Source organism: Gopherus flavomarginatus, chromosome 4, assembly GCF_025201925.1.
Source record: "Gopherus flavomarginatus isolate rGopFla2 chromosome 4, rGopFla2.mat.asm, whole genome shotgun sequence".
In the NCBI taxonomy this organism is placed as follows: domain Eukaryota; kingdom Metazoa; phylum Chordata; order Testudines; family Testudinidae; genus Gopherus; species Gopherus flavomarginatus.
In genome coordinates, this window is record NC_066620.1 from 203,815,773 (window position 1) to 203,840,657 (window position 24,885).

At 41.4% G+C, this 24,885-nt stretch overlaps 1 protein-coding gene across 12 annotated transcripts in view; it reads left to right on the forward strand.

The window, feature by feature from the left end:
- Positions 1–24,885, forward strand: part of SUPT3H (SPT3 homolog, SAGA and STAGA complex component) — a 524,342-nt gene that overhangs the window by 219,615 nt on the left and 279,842 nt on the right. The gene's annotated exons all lie outside the window — the stretch shown is intronic.

Sequence of the window (24,885 nt, forward strand, 5' to 3'; positions counted from 1 at the left end):
ACCATCGAAAAGTACCCCTTGCGGTTAATGTACTGGGCACCCTGGTGTTCCGGTGCCAAAATAGGGATGTGGGTTCCATCTATGGCCCCCCCCACAGTTAGGGAATCCCATTGCAGCAAAGCCATCCACAATGGCCTGCACGTTTCCCAGAGTCACAACCTTTCGAAGCAGCAGCTTAATGATTGCTTTGGATACTTCCAGCACAGCAGCCCCCACAGTAGATTTGCCCACTCCAAATTGATTCCCGACTGACCGGTAGCTGTCTGGCGTTGCAAGCTTCCATATGGCTATTGCCACTCGCTTTTCCACTGTGAGGGCTGGTCTCATCCTGGTATTATGCCGCTTCAGGACAGGAGAAAGCGAGTCACAAAGTTCAAAGAAAGTGCTCTTACGCATGCGAAAGTTCCGCAGCCACTGCGAATCGTCCCACACCTGCAGGACTATGCGGTCCCACCAGTCAGTGCTTGTTTCCCGTGCCCAAAAGCGGCGCGGAACGGGTAGAACCTCACCCATAACCGTCAGGAGCTCCAACGTGCAGGGGCCCGGGGAGTCAGAAAACTCGTTCTCCAGTTCGTCATCGCTGTTGTCCCCGCATTCAAGCATTCTCTCTTGCATTTCTGCATCATGGGTCAGCAGTGATAGAACGAGAATGCGTGAATTATTTACAGCATTCGCGATCAAGGACAAGAGCAGACCTGGATCCATGCTTGCTGCAAAATGGCGTTTCCCTCACTGCAGCCAGTAAAAACAGCGCGAACTGACTGTGTGCCGTTTACAGGAGGGGGGGGGGGCTGTACCCAGAACCACCCAGGACGGGGACTTTGATCCCATCATGCACTGGGCTAGTAACCCATAATTCCAAAGGGCAGGGACCCGTGCAGGAACTGTGGGATAGGTACCCAGAGTGCAACGCTCAGGGTAAAGATGGACGCCAGGGAACATGGACGCTCAACATCGATGTAAGTAGCCCTAGTGTGGACGCGCAAAATCGATTTTATAAAGCCTGCTTTATAAAATCGATTTTAATAACATCGATTTTACCCTGTAGTGTGGACGTGGGTTTTTAAAGGAGTTCTGCCACTAGTTGGCACTGTGTGCAAATACCATATTTAAGCTAACCTGAGCCATATCTGGCGGAGCAGTAAAGGATTTTACAATGAACTCATCTGCTGTGTGTAATCTCTTTGACAAGCCTGTATTTGGTACAGAAGAACATGACAACAATGTTGCATTTTGACTGAGGAAAAAAGGCTAATGTCATGTCAATATTTTTAAAGGGTAAACAGGGTGACCAATGTAGTCTTAGGGTGGTTAGCTTGACACTGAACCTTGGTAAAACCATAGCAAGTTTGAAATGAAATGTAACCAGTGAATAGTAGCATATTAATGCCAGCCAATGTAGTTGTATGGAAAATAGGTCTTGTTGAATAAACTATTTTTTTTATGAGAACACAGATTTTGTTGATAAAGGTTACTGTCTTGATATAACATTTAGACTTCTGTAAGGCATTTGACTTAGTTCGGCATGATATTCTGATTAAAAAAAGAAAGTTACAAAATCAATGTAGTTCAAATTTAATAGTTTAAAATATGGTTAACTGATGTATTGCAAAAAGTAATTGCCTATGGGAAATCATCATCCCATAATAGTGTTTCTAGGAGAGGATCGTGGAGGCAACTGTTCTTGTATCAGTGCTATTCAGTAACTTTATCAATGATCTATAAGAAAATGAAAAACTATCACTGGTAAAATTCGCAGATGACACAAGTTGGCGGAGTGTTGAGTAGAGATGGCGGAGTGTTGAGTAGAGATGGCGACAGGTCAGCTGTCCATTTAACATTTAACAACATATATTTAAATACAGTCAAATGCAAGGTCAGATGTCCAGGAACAAAGAGTGTGGGCCACACTTACAAGAAGGAGATCTGTTTCTTGGACTGTAGCAGCACTCAGTACAACATCGGGTGCAATGGTAAATCAGTGTTTTTCAACCCTTAGGTCACAACCTCTGGGGGGGTCCCAAATTTTATTATAACCTAAAACCAAGAACATTTAACTCTCCCATTCCCTACACACCCTTTTACCCTTTCAAGGCCATGTCATTCTCTCAAAACAAATAATATAGGCTTATTGTTATTGATTTTTTTAATGTTTATAGTAAATGTAAAGGGCTTGTGAAAATATTTGTCTTCAGACAATGGTCACTAATCTGAAAAGGCTGAGAAATGCTGCAGCAGCTACCCAGTTGAAATGACCTTCTAATGTGATGTTCCTCCTAAGATGGTGAACATGATCATTGGATGTATAGGCAGGGTGTAGAACTGATAAATGAAATTGTTTTCAATTGTTCACTTTATTAATGTAACTTCTGTTCACCATTCACTACACTTGCCTATACTGTAACTTCTGTTCCATATTGTAATTCAAACCCCATTTTAAAACACTCACTCCATTTTGTAAAAGCTTCCTCCAATCTTCATTTTTGCAAACCCTGCTGTAATCTTATTAGTTTAGTTTAGATGTGTGAATGAGGTATGTATGAATGACGGAATCAACCTCCAGTCCCAGCCTGTCCTGATGAGATAAAGTTCAAATACCAACGGCTGAAGACCTAGACAACAGCCCTAAACAAAGTAAGAAGCATCCACCCTAAAAAGAAAAGGACAACAGAACAACAGAAGGAAGATCAAAGCAGGTCCAAGGCTGAAAGTCACGCCTGCAATTGATGGGTGATCAATCTAAACCCAGAGGCAGCGTGACACAGCAAGACCTATTGACTTTGAATCCAAACTAAAAGCCTATAAAAAAGAAGGATGAGATGAGAGACTCTGGGTAACATTCTGCTGCCAACATGGAAGAACATCAGTGCCTGCCCAACAGAGATCCAGCTCAGCCTTGTGCCCAGCTTTCCTGGCCAGTTAGCTGCCACAAGCTATGAACCCAAGCTGCAAAATCAAGCCATGAACTTAAGCTATCTTCAGGACTGGTAACTATGCAGCAGCTGCAGAACTCCTGATGAATGTGGGTGTGTGTGTGTGAATGTGTGTATGTGTGTGTGTATAGGTATTAGGTATAATGTGAATGTGTGTGTGTGTGTGTGTATAGGTAATAGGTATAATGTGTGTGTATAAGAATTAAGATATTAGTTATTAGTCATAAATTGTTATCATAATAAATGTGGCATCTTTGCCTTGTCCTCTTTAATAAGATCCTGCTGGTTTTTACTGGTCTAATATAATTGGTATAATAAGGGTATAATCAAGTAGGAGTGGGGAGGTGCATTTGCCTCTGTATATGGCATTAGTCAGACCACTGCTGGAATACTGTGCCCAGTTTTGGTTTCTACTCTGCAGAAAGGGTGTTGAAATATTGGAAAGGGTTCAGAAAAAAGTTGCAAGAAAGAATCGATATGTGAAAAACATGCCTCATAGTGATATACTAAGGAGTTCAATCTGTTAATGTAAGAGAAAGCTAAGAGATGGCTTGGTCACAGTCTGTTACTACCTGGAAGATAAGTTATTTAATCTAGTAAAAAAAGGCATAATGAGATCCAGTGGTTGGAAGATGAAGTGAGACAAATTCAGATTAGAATTAGGGCACACATTTTTAGAGGGTAATTAGCCTTGGAGATTATTTATGTAGGTAGGGATGTGGTAGATTCTCCATCACTTGATGTCTTTAAATCAAGACTGAATATTTTCAAGATACAGTTGAAGCAGAAGTTGTGGTCTTGATGTAGAAATTACTGGGTGAAATTGTCTGGCCTATATTATGTAAGAAGTCAGACTAGATAATTATACTGTATCTATTATGGCCTTAAAATCTGTGTCTAGGTCCCTTTGACTTAGAACTGCACACTCTGATGGAGGAGTGTATCCTGGTTGACACATGTCAGCTTTCTTTGCTTATGGAAGTTCGGTACTGAAAGGTGGTTTTGTTTGAAAATATAGCAAAGGCTTATTTACTTAGTGTTTGGGTTTGTTGTTCTCACTATATGGCTGTTAATAAGGCTTGTCTTTTTCAGCATAGATTAACATTTTAAGTGTGAAACTTCCTATAAAAAATGTAAAATTTTAAATTCTAACAGGAAACAAATTAAAGAATCAAGTAGAAAACATCCACTCTAGAAATCTGAAACATATACATCAGTGGTCCACCTTTTTCTTTCTTACGAGATCTCCCTAAATGGCCTGTCAGCAAGTCTTCTACAAGACTATGACTAGGGAACCATTGATACAGATGAAAATACAGTACAATCCTTTTCAGAGCCCCTGGCCAGCCTCAGTTGTTGTTTATTCTCAACTCTTTTTATGTAGCTGACATGGGTTCTTCTTGATGTGCATGGATAATTCATGTTTTTGGGCCTTTAAAGTGCACCAGACATACCAGAGGAGTTGCAAGCAGCAGTTGTGGTAACCAGAAGTCAGAATTGACACAATTGCCAAAATAGCCCTGACATCTAACACTTTCATGACATTGCTGGCAGTGTTGGCACTACTCAAATAAATAATAATAGTTCTCTGAGAAAGAAATATCTTTCAGGATGCTACCATATATATCTGTTTAGTTCCTTCAACAAAACTGTCACTAGATTTCTCTGTTTGTTTAACAGGTCCAACTCTGATATTCATTAGGGTTGCCAACTTTCTATATGCAGAAAACTGAACCTTTGCCCTGCCCTCTGCCCTGCCCTTTTTCTGAGGTCATGCTGCCCACTCCATCCACCTCCCTTTGTTGCTCACTCTCCCCCATCCTCCCTCACTTGCTCATTTTCACTGGGCTGGTGCAAGAGGGGGAGAAGTGGCAGTGAGGGCTCCAGCTGTGGGTACGAGCTCTGGGGTGGGGCAGGAGATGAGGGGTTTGGGATGCAGGAGAGGGCTCCAGGCTGGGGCCGGGGGTTGGGGTGTGGGAGGTGGCTCTGGGCTGAGGTGGGGGGTATGGGCTCTGGGGTGAGGCCAGAAATGAGGGGTTGAGGGAGCAGGAGGGGGATCTGAAATGCGGCAGGAGGTTGGAGGTATGGGGGAGTGAGGGCTCCAGCTGGGGGTGCAGGCTTTGGGGTGGGGCCAGAGATAAGGGGTTTGGGGTGCAAGTGGGGGCTCTGTGTTGGGGCAGAGGCTTGTGGTGCCAGCAGGGAGTTCAGGCTCTGGGTGGCGCTTACCTCAGGCAGCTCCTGGGAAGCTGCTGGCATCTTTCTCCATCTCCTAAGCGGAGGTACGACCACGTGGCTCTGCGTGCTGCCCGCACCTGCAGGCACCACCCCCTCAGATCCCATTGGCTGCAATTCTTGGCCCATGGGAGCAGCTGAACTGGCGTTGGGAGCAGGGGCAGTGCACAGAGCCATTGTGGCTGTCCCTCCACCTAGGAGCAAGAGGGAGATGCTGGCAGCTTTCTGGGAGTCATGCAGAGCTGGGTAGGGAGCCTGCCTCTGCTGCCAACTGGACCTTTAATGGCCAGGTCAGCAATGCTGACCAGGGCCACCAGGGTCCCTTTTAGACTGGATATTCTGGTCGAAAACAGGACACTTGGCAACCCTAATTATTACAAACAATATTAACCTTCTAATATTGTTTACTTGGATTGTCTCCAAGACTGGTAATCTGTGTGTAAACAGTGTTTACCTCTTGTTATGATTTAATTGTCCACTAATGGAATCTGTTGCAAGTAATGCCTTCTCTATTTTTTTGTCCAACTCTCAATTGCATTTGAATGTTGCTTTAGGATTATAGGTTGCAGGGTTGACAAATCCTAAATATTAGGATCTGTGACTTTCTTCCTCATTAAATCTATAACAAATTCCACTCTACAAATATATTCCAAAAAAGTATAAACTGTGCTGGAAAGAGTAAATGCAGAGTACTTTCACATCTGGAGAGTTAGGTTCAAATCGGATTTAAGTTGTAATATAAATAAATTTGGTGGTTTCAGTCTAATCCTTAGTGGATAGGCATTCCTTCATCACAAAACCACCACATTTCACCCAACTAGTAACCTCTGTTTAGGAGAAGCACGTACAAAAGTATGTTGTTGGCAGAGCTGAGTGTGGGAGCTCCCCTGTTTTCTGATAATATTAAGTCAGCATCTTTGACAGAGACCTGTTTATTTTCATAAGTACCTAATTACCTTAAAAGTGAAAAGAATATATATTGTGTTGGAGAGCTTCAGTGCATACTTAGACTCCTGCTCCATCAGAATACTTTAATAAAAAAATTATGTATTAATGTGGTGAAATAGCTGTAAATGTCTATGGGTCAAATCCTGTGTGTTTTTCTCAGATTACACAGAGGTGAAGGGCTATAGAAGTACTTGGTTTGATAAAAGCAAAGAGGTATTCAGCCCCTGCTCATGCAAACTCTTACTGAATTATGTGAGAGTTTGGCTGAGTAAAAAATAAATAAGGATCCCAGGATCTGTCTCTGAATGTTTTTGTGAAACTTTGAGGTATGGTGAATGTGATGATTTTACCTTTTTTTCTAAAACTTATGGCAAAATAAAGTTAGTCTGAAAGTCTTTGTATTCAATGAAAACCCAAGCAAAATTGCCCATAGATGGCTGATGAAAAGGAGCACCTACTGGTCTTCTGTGAAAATCTTTGTGCCCCATAAAAATTGACTTTGCAAGCTGTGGTTTGCATACACAAGTCATTCAGGCACATGCAGGAAATTTTCTTGAGTTTTGCTAGCTACGGTAAAGTCAATGAAATTACAGAATAAATGATTCGTTGTAAATATTTAGTGAACTGTGACTAAGCACCTTTTAATAGAAAGTGTTAGTGTTTTAATTCCAGAGGCTTGACTGTTTATGAATGGTTATATTTTATAAGGTACTTTGTCATGGCTCAGAAGATATTTACAGCAAATCTTTTTTTAGCAACTTTTTCATTAAGAAAACTCATGAGAATTTCCTGAGCATACAAAGCAGGCTCATAATTCCACAGTATAATCACCCCATGGTTTATATTTCCGTCTATCTGAGGTAGTAGGGATTCCACTAGAATTCTATTACTATGCCTCCCTTTTTGGACCTAATAATAAGTGTAGGGGGGAGGAAAAAGTAAAAAAAAAAAAAAAAAAAGGAAGAAAACATATCAGTTTAATAGTAGTTCCGAGAATACACTTAGGCCTGGTCTTCACTTAAAACATAGGTCAACAAAGCTACATCACTCAGTGGTAAGAAAAGTCCACACTCCTGAGTACTAGAGCTAGGCCGACCTAACCCCCATTGTAGATGCTGCTAGGTTGATGGAAGAATGCTTGGACCTAGCTAAAGTCTCTCGGGGAGGTGGAGTTCCTACAATGATGGGAAAACCCCTTCCATCACTGTACGCTGCATCTACACTATGGGGTTATGCAGGCATAGCTACAGCATCGTAGCTATGCAGCTATAGCACTTGTAGTATAGACATGGTCTTAATCTGTTTATCATCTTCCATACTCTTCATGACACCTGAGTTACAGTTTCTCCCAGTCAGCAGATAGAGATGGGTCATTCTTTTATTACTATTATTATTATTTTACTTTAATGTCTCCCATTGTATACTATGGTCTAGCTGTCCCTTCAGTCATTTGCCAGCAGGTGGAGGAACAGTAACTCTTGCAGGTTGACTGAGCCTTATAGAAAGAGCAGCAGGTCCCTGAGTCCTAGAAGAGAGTCTTTCACTTAGTTTTATGCAGCTGCCTCTACAGCTGCACGTGATGCACTGGGGCATATGGATCTTTGTTGTAGCATGGCTGATCCCAACAGTGGTTCCAAGGTCAAGAGAAAAGGGTGTTTGTCCTACCAAGCTCCAAGTGGCCGAACTCCTCGGGACTCTTCTAAATGAACTAGGGAGAAGTTCCTACGGCTTCCAGAAGAGACCATGAAACAGGGCCTGTCCTCAGTGGATCAAGGTATAAGGCAAACAGGATTGTCTTGATGGGACCATCCCAGAAATGATCCAGAAGACATGCCCTCTCTCTTTGAGCTCCACTCCTCCAATGCACAGGCACGACAGTCCTCACATCTGTGGATCCCCTCAAGGACTCGTTGTCTGGAGCTCCTAGTCTTGGAGAAGTGGGAAAGAGAGGAAAACAGGTGTAGACCTAGCCTTGCTCTATCTCTGAGAGGCTTCTAGAAAAGATCAGTTCACTGAGTCTGTTCCTACCTTCTAGTTAGAGAGAGGATGTGGGAGAACATACCCCAACCCAGCCTTTAGTGCCTTAGGAAGGCATGCAACATAGTGTCCTGGCACTTGATCCAGCTCTACCACTAGAAACAGTTCTCCTGCTAGATTTTCCATAAGGTACAAATCACCCCATTACCAAAAAGATTAATTCCTTACTTAACTCTGAACTATGGATGAATGGATAGGAAGAGGCACATATGAAGGGAAAAGAGATCCTCCAAATAAGTTAAAGGATAGGCTGGGAAATAAATGAGCCTTAGGATATGCCCTACATGTAGCCAACAATTGACTTTTCTTACTTGAAAGATTCTTGCTTCCTGCACTGTCTAAACTGACCCTAGGATCTGAGAACAAATACATTCCAGCTCTCTTTAACTACTGTATAGGGACTGGACTCTAAAGGGATTTATAAGCAGGGCTGGTAGCACCACTGCCTTTTAAGGTTTCCTAACACTTCCCATTATCAAATTCAGTTTTCAATTGCTTATAACTTTGCCAAATGTATGTGTTTTGGCTGAAATTTGCCATGTTCGGGTGTCAATCTCAGCCTGAATTTTTAAGGAAAAATTCAGCCAAAATGGTTCAGCTATTTACCAAAATAAGGCTGAGGAAAAATATGTTGTGTGGGACTGGGGCTGGCTGGGCCAAGAGCCTGGGAGCAGGGATTAGGATGGGAGTCTGAAGAGGATGTTAGAACTTTGACAAGGAGACGGACTGCGATGAGAAGGCTGAGGAGTGGAGACTGAGACTTGATTAAGTGAAGAGAATGGGACTGGGGCAAGGAGATGGGGCAGGGGCAGTGTGGAGGAGATAGGGCAGAAAAGTACAAGTTCGACGTGAATAGGCTAACTAGAGCACACACCCCTCCAGAGCTTGGAATGAAACCCAAGATTCCCGAGCTTCACCATTCCTCTGATGTCAGCTGATATCTCTGAAACCCTCTGGCAAAGTGCCCCCATTCCTCTATGTTGGTCCACATAGAGGGTGACAACCTCATATTGCAATCAGTTACTTGTTGTATCAAGTGGACCCAAAGGTTCCAACCCTGCTGGTTGCCTGTTATGATGTCACATGCTGCAATTTGTTGTGGTTTTTTTAGTTTGCTTTTCAAAAAAACCTACAGTCACACACACAAACTACTTTAAAAGAATATTAAGGTTGCAAAGTCAAGCAATCAGAAGTGTGCAACCTTAATTTGTCCCCTTCATGCATATGCATTATGATACAGTCTTTAATTGCAGGGTTACATACTATCTTTCCATGGAACCCCTGCCTCATTCATTGCCCAGGGTGGACCTGCTCTGGCAATGAATCAAGGTTGTGTAGTAAAAGAACCTGTGGACCCGTGCCTCATTTGTTGTAGAAGCTGGAAGGTGAGTAGTGAATGAGACAGGGAATTGTAGGAAGAGAAAGCATGATCTCATGGTTAAGGCAGTTGAATGCTGCCCTACAGAATTAGATTCTGTCCATGCCTCTGCACCACAGGTCTTGTGTGATGCTGGGCAAGTCATTTAAACTAAACTTTTCAGAGGTATCACTAGTCGTGTGTTCCTTTTTTTTCCTGGGGTGCCTGACTTGAGACTTGAGGGGTCTGATTTGCAGAAATGCTAAGCAGTTAACGGCTGCAGCTTAAGTCAGTGGAAGCTGTGCTTTGAATATGTAAAATGCTATATAATGCCAACTGATCTGAAAAAATCAGGTCCCAGGTGTCTCAAATTGGGCATCAAAAATTGAATTCAAAATCTCCATTAATCTCTGGCCTTAGTTCTCAATCTGTAAAATGAGGGAAATGGTAATGAGTGCCATAGAAACACCCATGAAAAAAAAATTCTTTCTTCAGAGCAAGATTTGAGTAGTGTCCACCAATTAAGACTTGGATCCACACATTGAACAACTGAAGAAAAGATAATTTTGAGTTACTGCTCATTAAGTGAACAGAGTCCATTCTTTCCCTGAATGAGGCAAGGGATCCCATGGAAAAAAATAGTATGTGATCATGGAAATAAAGAATGCATCAAAATGCAGGAAGCTGAACTAAGTTTGCATAGGCAGCCTTAGTTCTGCCATTTCCTATCTTTTGCGTGCTTGATTGCAGCCTCAATATTCTTTTACTCTGTTTTTAATGTGTAACATATAGAGCGTACATGTGTGAGCCTCATGGGAAGAATTCTTCCCTTGATTACACTTTGCAACCATGCTTAATTCAGTGTAGTTTCAGTAAGTGCAGAATTTGGTAGTATGAGCTCAAATAGTTTGGCAACGGAACAGTGAACCTGTTTTTGTATTGCAAATGTTTCTATAGGCTCCCACTCCATTTCTGCTACTTGCCTTCAGTTAACTTGATGTACCTCCTCAGATTCCTTTTAGGCAACATGAAGGCAGGACAATATGCTGTAAGTGGATATAGAATCACTGAGGCAGGACCAAGTAAACCTGACAAATGTTTGTCACATCTATTCTTAAAAATCTCCAGTGAACGGGGTTCCACAACCTCCCTTGGAAGCTTATTCCAGAGCTTAACTACCATTATAGCTGGAAAAACTTTCTATTATCTAACTTAAATTTTCTTTGCTGCAGAGTAAGCCCATGCCACTGCCTCCTATCTTCAGTGGACATGGAGAACAATTTATATCACTCCTCTTTATAGCAGGCCTTAACATATTTGAAAACTGTTATTAGTTTCCCCCCATAGTAGTCTTTTCTCAAGACTAAACATGCTCAGTTTTTTAAATCTTTCCTCATAGGTCAGGTTTTCTAAACTGTCATTTTTGTTGCTCTCCTTTGGACTCTCTTCAGTTTGTCCACATCTTTTCTCAAGTGTGGTGCCCAATAGTGGTCATAGGACTCCAGGTGAGGCCTCACCACTGCTGAGTAGAGCGGGACAGTTACCTCCTGACTCTTATGTGACAATCCTGTTAATACACCCCAGAACAATATTACCTTTTTTTGCAAATGCATTACATTGTTGACTCATATTCAGTTTGTGATCCACTATAGTCCTCAGATCCTTTTCAGCAGTACAATTACTTAGCTGGTTATACCCCATATTGTAGCTGAGAATTCGATTTTTTCCTTCATAAGTGTAGCACTTTGCACTTGGCTTGAGTGAATTTCACGTTCCTGATTTCAGACCAAGGTCATTTTGAAGTCTAATCTTGTCCTCCAAAGTGCTTGCAACCCTCCCAGTGTGGTGTCATACACAGATTCGATAAGCATACTCTCCATTCCATTATCCAAGTTCTGGACAAACTCTATGTGTATGTTACAAGAATTTGGATCTTAGAAACTATTGAATTGGAGCCTAAAAGAAATGCTCAAGTAGCAAGCATATTGTGAGTTGTGACAATTTTCTAGATGCTACTGTTATAAAATTGCCGTATAACATTCAATCCTTTAAGAAATACAGCTTAACTCTGTTGTTGAATGACTATGATTCTAGTTCCTTTCCTTAGATTGGTGTTCCAGCTGTGCAGGTGTCAGCTGTGTCCTTCTGTTTGTTTTATCATTAGTGATCTTGAGTTTCACTTGTAAAGCTGTGAACTACTAATACAGGGGTTCTCAGCCTGGGGGTTTCAACCTCTTAAGAGGTTGTGAGGTTATTTACATGGGGGGGGTGTCGTGATCTGTCAGCCTCCACCCTAAGCTTCGCTTTGCCTCCAACATTTATAATGCTGTTAAATATACAAAAAGTGTTTTAGTTGATAAGGCAGGGGGAGAGGGGGTTGCACTCAGAGGCTTGCTATGTGAAAGGGGTCACCAGTACAAAAGTTTGAGAGCCACCGTACTAATATTTTACAAACCTAGAAAACTACTGAGCCAATATCACCGAGACATATTTGATCTCAATTAATATGCATCTCTCTTTTGTGTCCAGCTACTAACATAGACCTAGCTAGGAAAGCATATGACTTGGAACTTTTTCCCCCTTGTATGTTATGGCAGTAGGTCAAGAAATGTAATTCTTAAGTCTCATTTATTTTATTACATTTTCCTTTGTGTTCTGTAATGATGGTCAACATGTCAGCAGATCTTTCAATGAAAAAACAAAGAACATAATTACATTGAAGGGGGAATAAATACAAGTGCTAAAACAAGGGTTCTCAAACTTTTTTATGTATGAATTACATCATAATAAGGAGGTTGTCTTGTGGAGTCTCTTTTCCCATTCACAGTTATAAGGACCACTTCCCCTGCCCTTGGGAACTGAATAACCTCCTTGGAGCAAGCACAGTAATTGCCTACATGGAAAAGTAATAATAGGAAAATATTAAGTAAATCTAAAATATATTGCATATGATTTATCAGCTGGAAACAAGGAGAGCTAGCACCATGTTACCATCCATCTCTCAATGGACTACCAGCAACATGCTCCAGAAACCACTGGTGTCCATGAACTACTGCACTAGGGGATTTTGTATTTGCAACCATCCAACCACATGTCTTATTACCTGCCTTGGAATATGTTGTAAATTGTCACCCACTTGCTTTTACCTTTACCCCAGAAGGCTATCCAAGCAAATCATAAACAATAAATTTACATGTTATACCCAAGAGAATTATGTCTAAATAAACTTTGGTATGATGCCACACATTTTCAAGGAAGCAGAACTTAAGTAGACCACACAAATCACTCAGTCATGAAACCGTTGCCTGTGTATTATTGATGCCAGGTTGGAGTTCTAAGAAATAATGACTGTGACAGGACAGACAAATGGAGACAGCCTTTTTTTGTTGTTTTTTTTAAACTAAACTCACTACTACGCTACTTCCCAAAGCCGTTATCTGACAAGCTCAGTGGCAACAGGAGAAATGAAGAATGCCTCTGTATTGCCTCCACAACAAAGCACCTGTGGCTTCTGGTGCAGAAGTGGAAAGAAAAAGTACATGACATTCCAATGGCTGTAGCAGGATTGGAAACAATAATTACTTTAAAAGCAGCAAAGAATCCTGTGGCACCTTATAGACTAACAGACGTTTTGGAGCATGAGCTTTCGTGGTATTCACCCACAAAAGCTCATGCTCCAAAACGTCTGTTAGTCTATAAGATGCCACAGGATTCTTTGCTGCTTTTACGGATCCAGACTAACACGGCTACCCCTCTAATAATTACTTTATACAACAAATCACTCTGATTCAGCAATCATTTTTATTTTGCATATTTACCATAGGATTGCTTCACTGAATGGAAAAATCACTTTTCCTGGGGTATTTCAGCTCAGCCCATGAAGCCAGGCATTACTTGTCTGGGCCAACGGGAGGATGGAGAGAGGGAGAAAAAACTCTTTAATGGCCCCTCTCTCCTACCTCCCTGACTTGAGACAGTGGTGGTTTGGTACTGCATTTGTTGGCTGTGCTGCCTTGATTAGTCCTCATGAGGAGGACTAACATGCAGACCAATGGCTTTCTTTTCAGGCTTTGATGGGGAATTCTGTCTGATGAACTTGGCCATTGTGGCGATGACACTGGTTAATGCCCCTTGATTGGAAGTCTTCTATAGTGAGGAGATAAGAAGGCTTCCTGATTTCCATAAGGTCAGGTTTGAGGCTATGGTCCTGCCTCTTGCCCATGCTGGTTGGTTGTCAGCTTTTCCATGTATGGCACTCTGGCTTCTGTGATTGTGTTCTGTGTATGCTCAGTCATGTTTGTTTTTTTTGTATTCTGTTCATGAATTCTAGTCTTTTATTCTTTCTGAGATTACATCCTCACAACCTCTGCATGGTCTGGCAAGTTAGTCCTTGCCAAGGAGGCAGTTAAACACCACTCAGCATCCTCTCAAACCGTGTGCGCTTTGGAGGATGTGAGTTATTGCTCCCCTGAATTATAAAAAAGCTGACCATTAGAGCCTGATAGTTGGATACAGGAGGACCAGAATACTCTATGTGAGATTGGCAGTGGGGAATGTTGTGGGGATACTGTCCATAGCTATATTTAGGCCTTTAGAGTGAGTGGTCATTGGTGGGCTGGCCTGTGTTTTGGGACAGGACCACAGATTAGCAGAGTTTATGTGGGTCTTAGCTCAACAGTGCAATAACTTGCAAGACTACTTCCTACTGAGTATGTGTTGATGATGGTCTGGCTGCAGCACAGGTAGGCAAATTCTTGACAAATTGTGTATACGTCATCTTTCTGCTGTGACCACAGAAATACTGATTTTAATAATAACAGTAATAAAGATTAAATTAAAACTTCTGGGGATGGTTTATTTACTCCAATATATAAAAGAGACTACAGTGCGTGGAATTGTTGAGAGAAAATATTTAACTGCAGCAGATACTTGATCCTCAGCCATGTGCTCCGTAATGCACTTCACAGCTGGGAATAAAACTTGTTGTATATGTGTTTGCTTAGGTATATATTTTTATATACATTTAATTTTTGAGCCTTCAGAACATTATTTTGTTTAAACTCGATGCTAGAATAGCTAGAGGAATTAAGACTTTCCAGAGATATTGCTTCACATCGCATATTGTAGACATACCATAGCTATGAAAACAGAGCTCATGTGTTCCCTGAAAAGTAACATACACATGATTTTGTTGCACTGCTCAATAAGATTCAGACAGCAATGCAAAATGAACTCTCTGTGAAAAAATAAACACCCTAAAAGCAAACATTTGATGCATTGATTTCAGCCAAAGCTTGTACAACTGAAAATTTGTAAACTGAAATCACAAGTCCAAATTCAAATATTCATTAAATGCAATTTAAATGCTGATATTATACTAAATCCACTTACCAAAATGCATGGCAGGTTGGTTCAAGAGAGTCTGTTTTTATTTCTTTGAGTTGAAATTGTTATGAATTTTTGGCCAGACAGCTGGTTACGGGGGGATCAGAATACTCTTCATGAGATTGGTGGGGGGAGCTATTGTGGGCCTCAGTTCTGCAATTGACAGCACATGAGCAAATTGTTGCATTTGCACAGCTCCCTATTGACTGCAGCTGGGCTTTGTGTGGGCAATGACAACTATCTTCTTTGTCACTTTTTGGTTTTATCCTGTAGAACAAAACAGGAAATTAAATACAAAGAACTACTGCTCTTCTATTGGTGTGGCTACAGTATAAAGCATGGAGATATTAGGAAATTACAAAAATTAAAGATTCTTAGATATATTGTGCATATGTAGCATTTTCTACTCTTCATTCCATTTTTAAATGGAAACTAGCATATTATTTTGATATTATTGTATACCATGAAATATACAAAGCTGATAATGATCAGCATATTTTGTTTCAGTAAGGTTAAAGCACTTTATTTCAACTTTATCATTTTGATTATTAAGAAAACATGAAGCAATTAAGTCAGAATCAAGCTTTGATAAGGTCACTTTGATATTCTGAAAGAAAATAAATTTAGCTGTGTTGGAGACTTTCTGGAATTTTGGCTTTTTGTTCTGATTTGTGGCAAAAGGAAATTTTTTAATGTCAAGAATTTTCCTTGGAAGGTAAACTCCAATTTCAACCAACTCTGCAATGTGCTTCTATTAATGTTACGGGATGAACATTAACGTTGGGAATTGTCTAGTTTTCAGGCGTTTGATTTTGAAACCTTAATATTGCCTTAGACCTAGATTTTTATGCTTAATAAAATTACTGTTTGTTTCCCTCTCTTAAACATTACAATATACATTCATTAGTAAATTGTAGAAAATAATCCTTTATTTTACAAGAGGATTTAATTGTCTTCATGATAATACAGTGTTAAAGCTGAATATAGCTGCTGGAACACTTTTTGGGATAAAGTCAGAAACCAAATTATAATTAATGAACACGGATATGATCATCTTCCAAACTCCCTGCTTTTGTTTTCATAGCAAATAGATCAAAACTAGGGTGACTTTAAAACATCAATATTTTATAAAATTCTTCTTTTCTAGTTCCAAAAATCCTGCCAAATTGTACTTAAATGAAGTCTTTTAAGGAAAAAGCATGTAAGAGTTCTTAAGTATAAATACATTTTTGTGATTTTAAGAAGAATGGGGTATTTATAATGGATTGAACTAGGGCTTTTCTGCTCTGTGTTATCTTTATAACATTTGCCATAAAGTGCTTCCAGGCGACATCTTGACTTCTGTAATTTTTTTCTTCCTTTTCATTGGTGCCTGGAACAGATTATTGTGGGTTATAACATTTTTAAACATTTAAGTATTCTGTTTGAAAGCAGGGAAAAGAGCACAGCATTGATATGACAGTATGCTGGCTTTCCTGAAAAGATATTATCACAGGATTTCTAGTTTTTTACTCTAGGGGGAGCATGTTGCATAGATTGCATTAATAAAATATATTTTTAAAAGCTTTATTTTTGCATTTATTACATACTTATGATACTGGGAAATGGTACATCACAGTGCAGAATTTGGCCCTCAGAAATTAGTAGCTATTGTATAAGTGTAATCTGAAGCTAAAGGTAATTATCCTAAGCAAAAACAACAAGGCATCCTTGTGGCATCTTAGAGACTAGCACATTTATTTGGGCATAAGCTTTCATGGGCAAAACCCACTCCATCAGATGCGTGGAGTAAAAAATACAGTAAGCAGAGTATATATATAACAGCACCTGAAAAGATGGGAATTGCCTTACTAAGTGGTGGGGGGTCAGTGCTAATGAGGCCAGTTCAATTAAGGTGGAAGTGGTTGCCACTTCCACCTGCCACTTCCACCTTAATTGAGTTGGCCTCGTTAGCACTGACCCCCCCACTTGGTAAGGCAACTCCCATCTTTTCAGGTGCTGTCCTAAGCAAATATGCTATATTTGGACTATGTTCCTGCTGTTTGGACTGATTGATTTATTTTATATGTGTCTGCTTGTGAATAGTTCTTTTACTCACACAGAAAAGTAATGGTGTCATGGAGTAATTGGTGATTAATCTTGAAGGCTACTTCATTATTTTATTTAGGAGGCTGTGTGGTCTAATTAACTGAGAGAGTTTGATTCACAGCTCTGCCAGTAACTTGCTGTGTTAACCTTTAGCACATTATTTAACCTCTCTGTGTCTGTTACCTTATTAATTTTAGTTACGGGGAAATAACTATCTGTGAGAGCTATTGCAAGGATTAATAAATAAAAATAACTGCTATCTACATGCCTGGCATGCATTTTAAAAGTGCTTAGCACCTTGAAGTTCCCATTGACATCTTTGGGAACTGCGGAGTGTTAAGCATGTTTAAAAAATCATGCCTTTTAGTTAGATGCTTGAAGATGGACTTAGAAGCCTACCTGTAGTCATGTGTTTTTTTATTTTCATTTTTTTGCCACTAGGTAGTAATTATTATTAGGAATTTTTAAAATCAGAAGCTCAGTTTTTTTCTGTAAAGAGTTTAGCCTAGCATAAAGTCTGCTTAATCTGTCATATAATTCTGTAACTGACTTTAAGAAATGAACATAGAAGAATTCTCTTACACAACTATGAACAGAATATTTCAAATAATTTAAAAGTAATAAATTCAAGATTTGCATAAAACATTTAGACTAGCTTGTATTTTGTAATTGTCTTTTTTTTTAATTGAAGATTGAAAATAACTAGGGATTTCCACACTCAATTAACACCTACAGTGTGTGTGTGTGTTTTTGTTTAGAGAGAGAGAGAGAGAGAGAGAGAGAGAGTGGAATTATGTTTTGACTTCCTCCTTTCCTCATCACTTTTTATCCTATTCTCTTGAGGGCAAACTGAAAATTCATCTCTTTTGGCCTTGTTAAATTCCCTTTGTATTTGGAGATATTGTTGAGACTGGAGATGAACTTTTTCCTTACTTTACAGAGAAGAAAAATAATTGATCACAATCCAGTCTGCGTACTATAGAAAGACAATTGTCTCATTTATTTCCTGATCCAAACTGAAGCCCTTTGTGAATGAGCAAATGGAACATATTATTCTCTACAACTGGAGTAAATTATATATTTTTTCTTTTGGCAGTCATAAGGATTTATACAATTAATCTATGTTTCAAATGCTTAACTTGAAATGTTACAATTTTATATACCAAGATTCTGATTCTAATCTCACTTACCCCAGCTTCACATTTGTGTAGCAGTAAATGTTACATATCTCAACTTTAATAAGGATTTTGATACCATCTCACATAACCTTCTCATAAGCAAACTAGGGAAATACAGCCTAGGCGAACCTACTATAATGTGGATGCACAACTGGTGGGAAAAGAGTACTCAGAGTATTTATCAGTGGTTCACAGTCAAGCTGGAAGAGCATATTGAGTGGGGTCCCACAGGCATCTGTTCTGGATCATATTCTATTTAATATCTTTATAAATGATTTGGATAATGATTTGAATAGAGCAGCGTTTCTCAGACTGGGTACGTGGATTCCTGGGGGTCTGTGAGGGTACTCCAGGGGGTCCGCAATCCCCCCAATCATCTCCTTCCTCTACTCCCCCACCCTCCCTCCCCTCCCAGTGTCTCCTGCATGCCGTGGAACAGCTGTTCAGCGACAAGCAGGAGGAGGGGGCGGGTAAGAGGAAGGGCAGGGGTGGGGTGGAAAGAGGTGGGGTGGAGATGGAATGGGGCCTAGTGCTGAGTGAGGGGGCTTGGGAATCCATGAAAAAATTGTAAACCAAATTTTGGGTCCTTGTGTTGCTAAAGTTTGAGAACTGCTGGCATAGAGGATACAACTTACAAAGTTCGTAGGTGATACCAAGCTGGGAATGGTTGCAAGCACTTTGGAAAACAGGTTTAGAATTCAAAATGATCTTGACAAACTGGAAATAAATAGGATAAAATTCAGTAAGGACAAATGCAATGTACTACATTTAAGAAGGGACAACCAGTTGAACAAATATAAAATGAAAAATGACTGCCTAGGAAGAAATGCAGAAAGAGATCTGGTGGCTCTAGTGAATCACAAACTACATATGGGTCAACAGTATAATATTGTCATTGAGGATTGGTCCATCAGTGGCTTAGTCACGATTTTAATGGATATAATCCTGTGCTTTGAGTGACCCTATCCTATATTCGCCAGAAGCTGGGAGTGGATGACAGGGGATGTATCACTCGATGATTGCCTGTTCTGTTCATTCCCTCTGCAGCATCTGGCATTGGCCTCTGTCGGAAGACAGGACACTGGGGTAGATGGACTATTGGTTTGACCTAGTATGGCTGTTCTTATGCTGCCAAAAAAGCTAACATTCTGGTATGGATTAGCAGGATTGTTGTCAGCAAGTCATAAGAAGTAATTCTTCCATTCTACTCAGCACTCAACTGGAGTAGCGTGTCCACACTTCGAGAAAGATGTGACAATTTGGAGAAAGTCCAGAGGAGAGCAATGAAAATGATTCAAGGTCTAGAAAACAGGACCTGTGAGGAAAGATTGAAAAAAAATGTTTGTTTAGTCTGGAGAAGACTGAAGGGGACATGGTACATAAAAGTTGGTTCTGTAGAGGAGAGTGATTAAATTGTTTTCCTTATCGACTGAGGACAGGACAAGAAGTGCTGGGCTTGTATTGCAGCAAAGATGATTTAGGTGAGACATCAGGAAAAACTTCCCAACTGTAAGAGTAGTTAAACACTAGAAAAAATTACCTAGGGATGATGTGGAATCTGCATCTTTGACAGTTTTTAAGAACAGATTAGACAAGCACCTGTCAGGGATGGTCTAGATAATACTTAGTCCTGCCATGAGTGCAGGGGAGTAGACTAGATGACCTACTGAGGGTCCTTTCCAGTCCTACATTTCTATGATCGGTATAAATCTATTGATTTTCAGTGATAATGCCTTATTTACATTGATATAAGTAAAGCTAGGATCAAATCCACTGTATCTTTGGAGGGTGAAGTTTTCTAAGGTACCTAACTCACTTAGGAGCATAGGTCTCAAGACTCAGGTACTTTACGCAATCACACCCATTATGAGCCAGTAAAGGTTGTAAACATTCAAATCCTTACATTAGTAACCCGACAGAGTTCAGTGGGACTACTTGCCACAAGGATTATTTGGGGGAGGTTTTAAAAGCACCTAAAGAATTTAGAGGCTTAAAGAATTTACTTCCAATGGGACTTGTGTGCCAAGTTCCCTTCAGTATTTATTTACTTACACACTCACTCACTCTGATTTGCCAGATAGGGGCTTAATTATGTCTTAGTATTTCAGGGCTGCCCAGAGGATTGAGGAGTCTGGGGTCTTCGGCGGTGGGGGGCCCCCACTGCCAAAGACCCAGCACTTTGGCGGCGGGTCCCCGGGCAGAAGGACCCCTTGCCGTGGGTCTTCGGGGCACTTCGGCAGCGGGTCCTGGAGTGGAAGGACCCGCCACCGCCGAATTGCCATCGAAGACCCGGAGCAGAAGAAGCTCCAGGGTCCTGGGTCCCGCAAGAGTTTTCCGGGGCCCTCGGAGCGAGTGAAGGACCCCGCTCCAGGGGCCCCAAAAAACTCTCATGGGGGCTTCTGCAGGGCCTGGGGCAAATTGCCCCACTTGCTCCCCGCACCCCCCCACCTCCCGGCGGCCCTGTAATATTTTGTGTGGAAATTATTGGCCTTTTTCTACACAATAATACACAGAGCATACTGAGCATGGAGAAATATGTAAAAATGTTGTAAAGAAATAGCATTAGTTTACACAGGAAGTTTATAAAAATTGAAATTTTTTGAAATTGCATTTTTGTTTCTGGTTCATTTTGGTGTATTTATGTGCAATTGAATTGAATTCTTCATGAAAATAAACTTCAGTACTAACTTCTAAGTTGTCTAAGGAAGCTGAAGATTTTAATGTAATATGCACTCCAGTAGCTCTCGCTACAGGAAGATAAAATAATATTTCCTGAGGAATGAAGTCTTTTCCTTTTAGGAGTTCTGGAAGCAGTGGCAGCAGAAGTTTTGCTATAGGAATACCTGTGGCTTATGACTGTTTATGCCAGCAATATCTTGTTCTCTTCTCCCTCCTATTCCAGAATCTCATTTTTCGTCTTTGAGTGATTGTACATGTGCATTCCACTCTTTTCCCTCAGTGGTACCTGTCAGGGAGGCATCACTGCCCTCTGTTTCTGTGCAGCACTATGCATCAATATAAAGGGCAGAGCTGTCCCCAATTCTCCTTCATTCCTTCTTAACCAACTGTGATTGATGGAATTGCTAGGTTTGCCTTAGCCAAGTGCTTGCCATGTTTACTGGTAAATTCTTATAAACAGTTGCCTCGTTTTTATAGTTAGTTAAGTTATTAGGTAAGTGTTGTAAACAGAATCTGGGTTTTTTTTTCAGTTCCCTGGTTTGGGGTTCCATTTCTCAGCGCAGAGGAATGTCTCCATCACTGGGCTTTAAGCCTTGCTTTAGTTGTTCAATGCTGATGCTTGTGAGTGACCTTTGATCAAGCTGCTTGAAGTGTTTGGGGGAATCACATATTTGGGATAGCTGCCAGGTTTGCAAAGACTTCAGAGGACTAAAAAGGATAGAGAAGCCAGGCTGTAGTTTCTGCTGATTGAGACTGCTTAGCTGCTCTGGCTCGGCACTGAGTGCTTCGGCTTGTTAGGAGTGTGCCTCCTATTTTACCTGAGATCTGACACCTCCTCCCTCTCTGATGCCTACGAAGAGACATAGGACCTCTAGTCAAAACGTCGAGAGGGGAAGCTCATCGGTACCAATATCTGTTAAGCACGTGGATAAGAGTAGAGTGCAAAGTCCAAGCATTCCTCTGCTCAGGCAGCATCTAGACATCTCTGCATTGGGAGAGGCCCCCACTAGGCTTGCAGAGGATGATTCTGAATCAGAGGTTGGCTTCTATGTTTCCTGAATATGGAGGGCGACATGATATTCCCTGCCTAGGCAGTTGTACCTGGAGGTGTTTTGAGATCCTTGTGGAATGGGATCAGACATGTGGCTGGAAGATCATTGGGGTCCTCCACCTGTCTGGTGGTTCCTTTGGAATCTCTGGGGTTTCCTCCCAGTTTCTGGGTCCTACACGAGATGTTCCTGCCTGTGCCCTTGGGTAGTCATTTTGGCTGCCACCAGGCCATTGCTGGTGGTCTTACCTATCAATGAGGCAGTTTTAGAGCCTACTGTGTTCTTATGGCAGATTACTTCATCCCTTCCTCCCTCTGCAGGAAGGACTGAACATAAATACTCTGTTCACACACAGGGATTTGAATTTCTCTACTCCATTCCTCCCCTTCCCACAGGAGCTTTGATTGTGTCAGCTGCCAATGAAAGGGAATAGCAGGGACAGCAGTCCCAAATGAAAAGACACAGAAGAAATTGATTTGTTTGCCTTAAATGCCTGGGGAAGGCTCATGTGTGGGACTGCTGCAAAATCTGCAGAGACTTCAGGCCCCCACCAAAAAAGACAGAGACACCAGGCTTAGGTTCCTCCTCATGAAGGCAGCACTTTGCCCTCCCTCAGAGCTGAGTCACTCCAACTTGGCACCAAGTATTTCAGCCTCAATAAGAAGCACTCTGGCTTCTATTAGGGAGACTCAATGCTGTTCCACATCATCGGTGCCAAAAAAGGATGCTGCTTCTGCTTCTCTGGACTCCTGGCACTGTCTGTCATTCCTGGTGCTGAAGATGATCACTCCAGCCTCTTGGCATCGCTCTTCATCACAAGTTCTGAGAAAGAAGCAGAAGAAGACAGATGGGGCAAAGAGACACTAGCAGAGTGTGACCCACACCAGGCCACTCTGAGACGCCTGTGACTCATCCAGAGCTGTTGACTCTGGCTGCAGAACAGGCGCTATTGAGTCTGGTACCAGTGGATTCACCACCACGCAAGAGTCATCGGAACTCCACTGCCCTGGCAATACCATGTACACCAGAAGCTTTTGAGGCTGCGAGAGATTTACTCTCTCTTCCGGTACTACCAGCCCCTGCCATATGTAATCATGTCATTAAAGAGTGTCATAGTAAACAGCTCAATAAAGTGAAGTGTGTGGTGCACCTCCCTCCAATGACTAGTCCACATACAAGATAACAGCTTGTCTCTGCTGCCACTTTTCTCCTTTAGTTCAAGTGGTATAGGACGGTGCTGGATACCTAAAGATCCAGGGTTCCAATCCTGCTAGGGACTCCTGGAAGAATGTTATGAATTGCGACTCTTTGATTTTATTCTTGGCTCTGGAGGAGAGTATCATCTAGTAGTTGCAAACAGCACAACTAAGCACATATATTTGGCACATTAATTCTGAAAGGCAGTATGACTAACTGAATGAAACTTAGGTCTGCTGTAGCAGAGATTCAGGGCGCCAGAGTGCCTCCCAGCAATGACTTCTTTTTGCTGCTCCAGCAGTGTACATGGGTCCTAACAAAGGCAGAGCAGGCCCAGAAGAATTCTGTTTGTGCAGGGGCAAGATAGGGCCAGTATGCAAGACCCTATAGTATTTCTCCTCAAAGTCCCTAGTGTAGAGTAAGGAGAGGGTGTATCACAGATTGGAATATGGAGAAACCTATAAGCTGCCTCTGGGCTGCTCTGACTTGCATTGAATATTAGCGCAGCTTCCAGAATCTGGGAGGCTTCTGCTGTGCACCTTCTGTTGCTCCACAGAATTTGGCTCCTGAGTTCTATACCCAGTTCTTCCATAACTCACCTAGTGCAAAGTCTCGAGTTATCCCATCTGTAAATGGGGGAGGAATTATACTATCTTCCCTCCCACTATAGGGGCATGAGACCTCACTCCAGTAGTAAGGGCTGTGAATTACACAAAAAGAGCTCAGACACCAGAACTCATGGTGTCTTCCTGGCATATAGCACACATTCCTTTAACACTTAAAGTAGATTGAAACAGGATGGAGAAACACTTTCATCACATATATCAAAAGCCGAGGAGAAGAAGGGGAACTGAGCTCACACCTGTCACTTTCTGTTATAACAACCCGGCCTTCCTCTAACCAAGAGATGGTGGCCGCTGCTGTCACCATGCTGCATCATTCCTGTTTGGAGCTCTAACTCTGTGCCTAGGATCTAATATGCAAATTAGATGCAATTAACTTAGGTTTAAACAGAGACTGGGAATGGTTGGGTTATTACACTAATTGAATCTATTTCCCTATGTTAAATTCTCCTCACACCTTCTATGGGTCATCTTGATTATCACTTCAAAGCTTTTTTTTTCTCCTGCTGATGATAGCTCATCTCAATGAATTGGACTCTTCCAGTTGGTATGCATACTTCCACCTTTTCATGTTCTCTGTATGTATAAATATTTCCTGTCTGTGTGTTCCATTCTATGCATCCGAAAAAGTGAGCTGTAGCCCACAAAAACTTATGCTGAAATAAATTTGTTAGCCTCTAAGGTGCCACAAGTACGCCTGTTCTTTTTGCGGATACAGACTAACACTCCTGCTACTCTGAAACCTAGGATCCTAGTGTAGTTGATCTGTTGTGGAGCTCTTTGGGGCTGTAGAATATTCAGTGTGGTATGCAGGAAGGTCTGGGGACTCAAGTATGTTCAGTGTAGGTGGAATGTTTGCAGACTGTAGCAACAAGCTTTCAAAAGCCCTACTGAGCATGTGCTCCTGGTGATTTTGAGTCTTATAACACAGCCAGATCTGGGCGGATTTTCATGAGGACAGCGAAAGGACACCTCACTGACCCCAAGGAATATCCTCTTGCCAAATATCAGTTTGCGTCTCCAAGCTTTGCAGACACCAGAGCTCTGGAAAGAAATTATTGGAACATTTTTTTTTTAATATTGGCAAAACTACATATTTTTCCCAAAAATCATTCTTGGAAATAGCCAAACTGTTTTTCCTGAAAAGTTCCAAAAATATTAAGTCAGAGGCATGGAAAA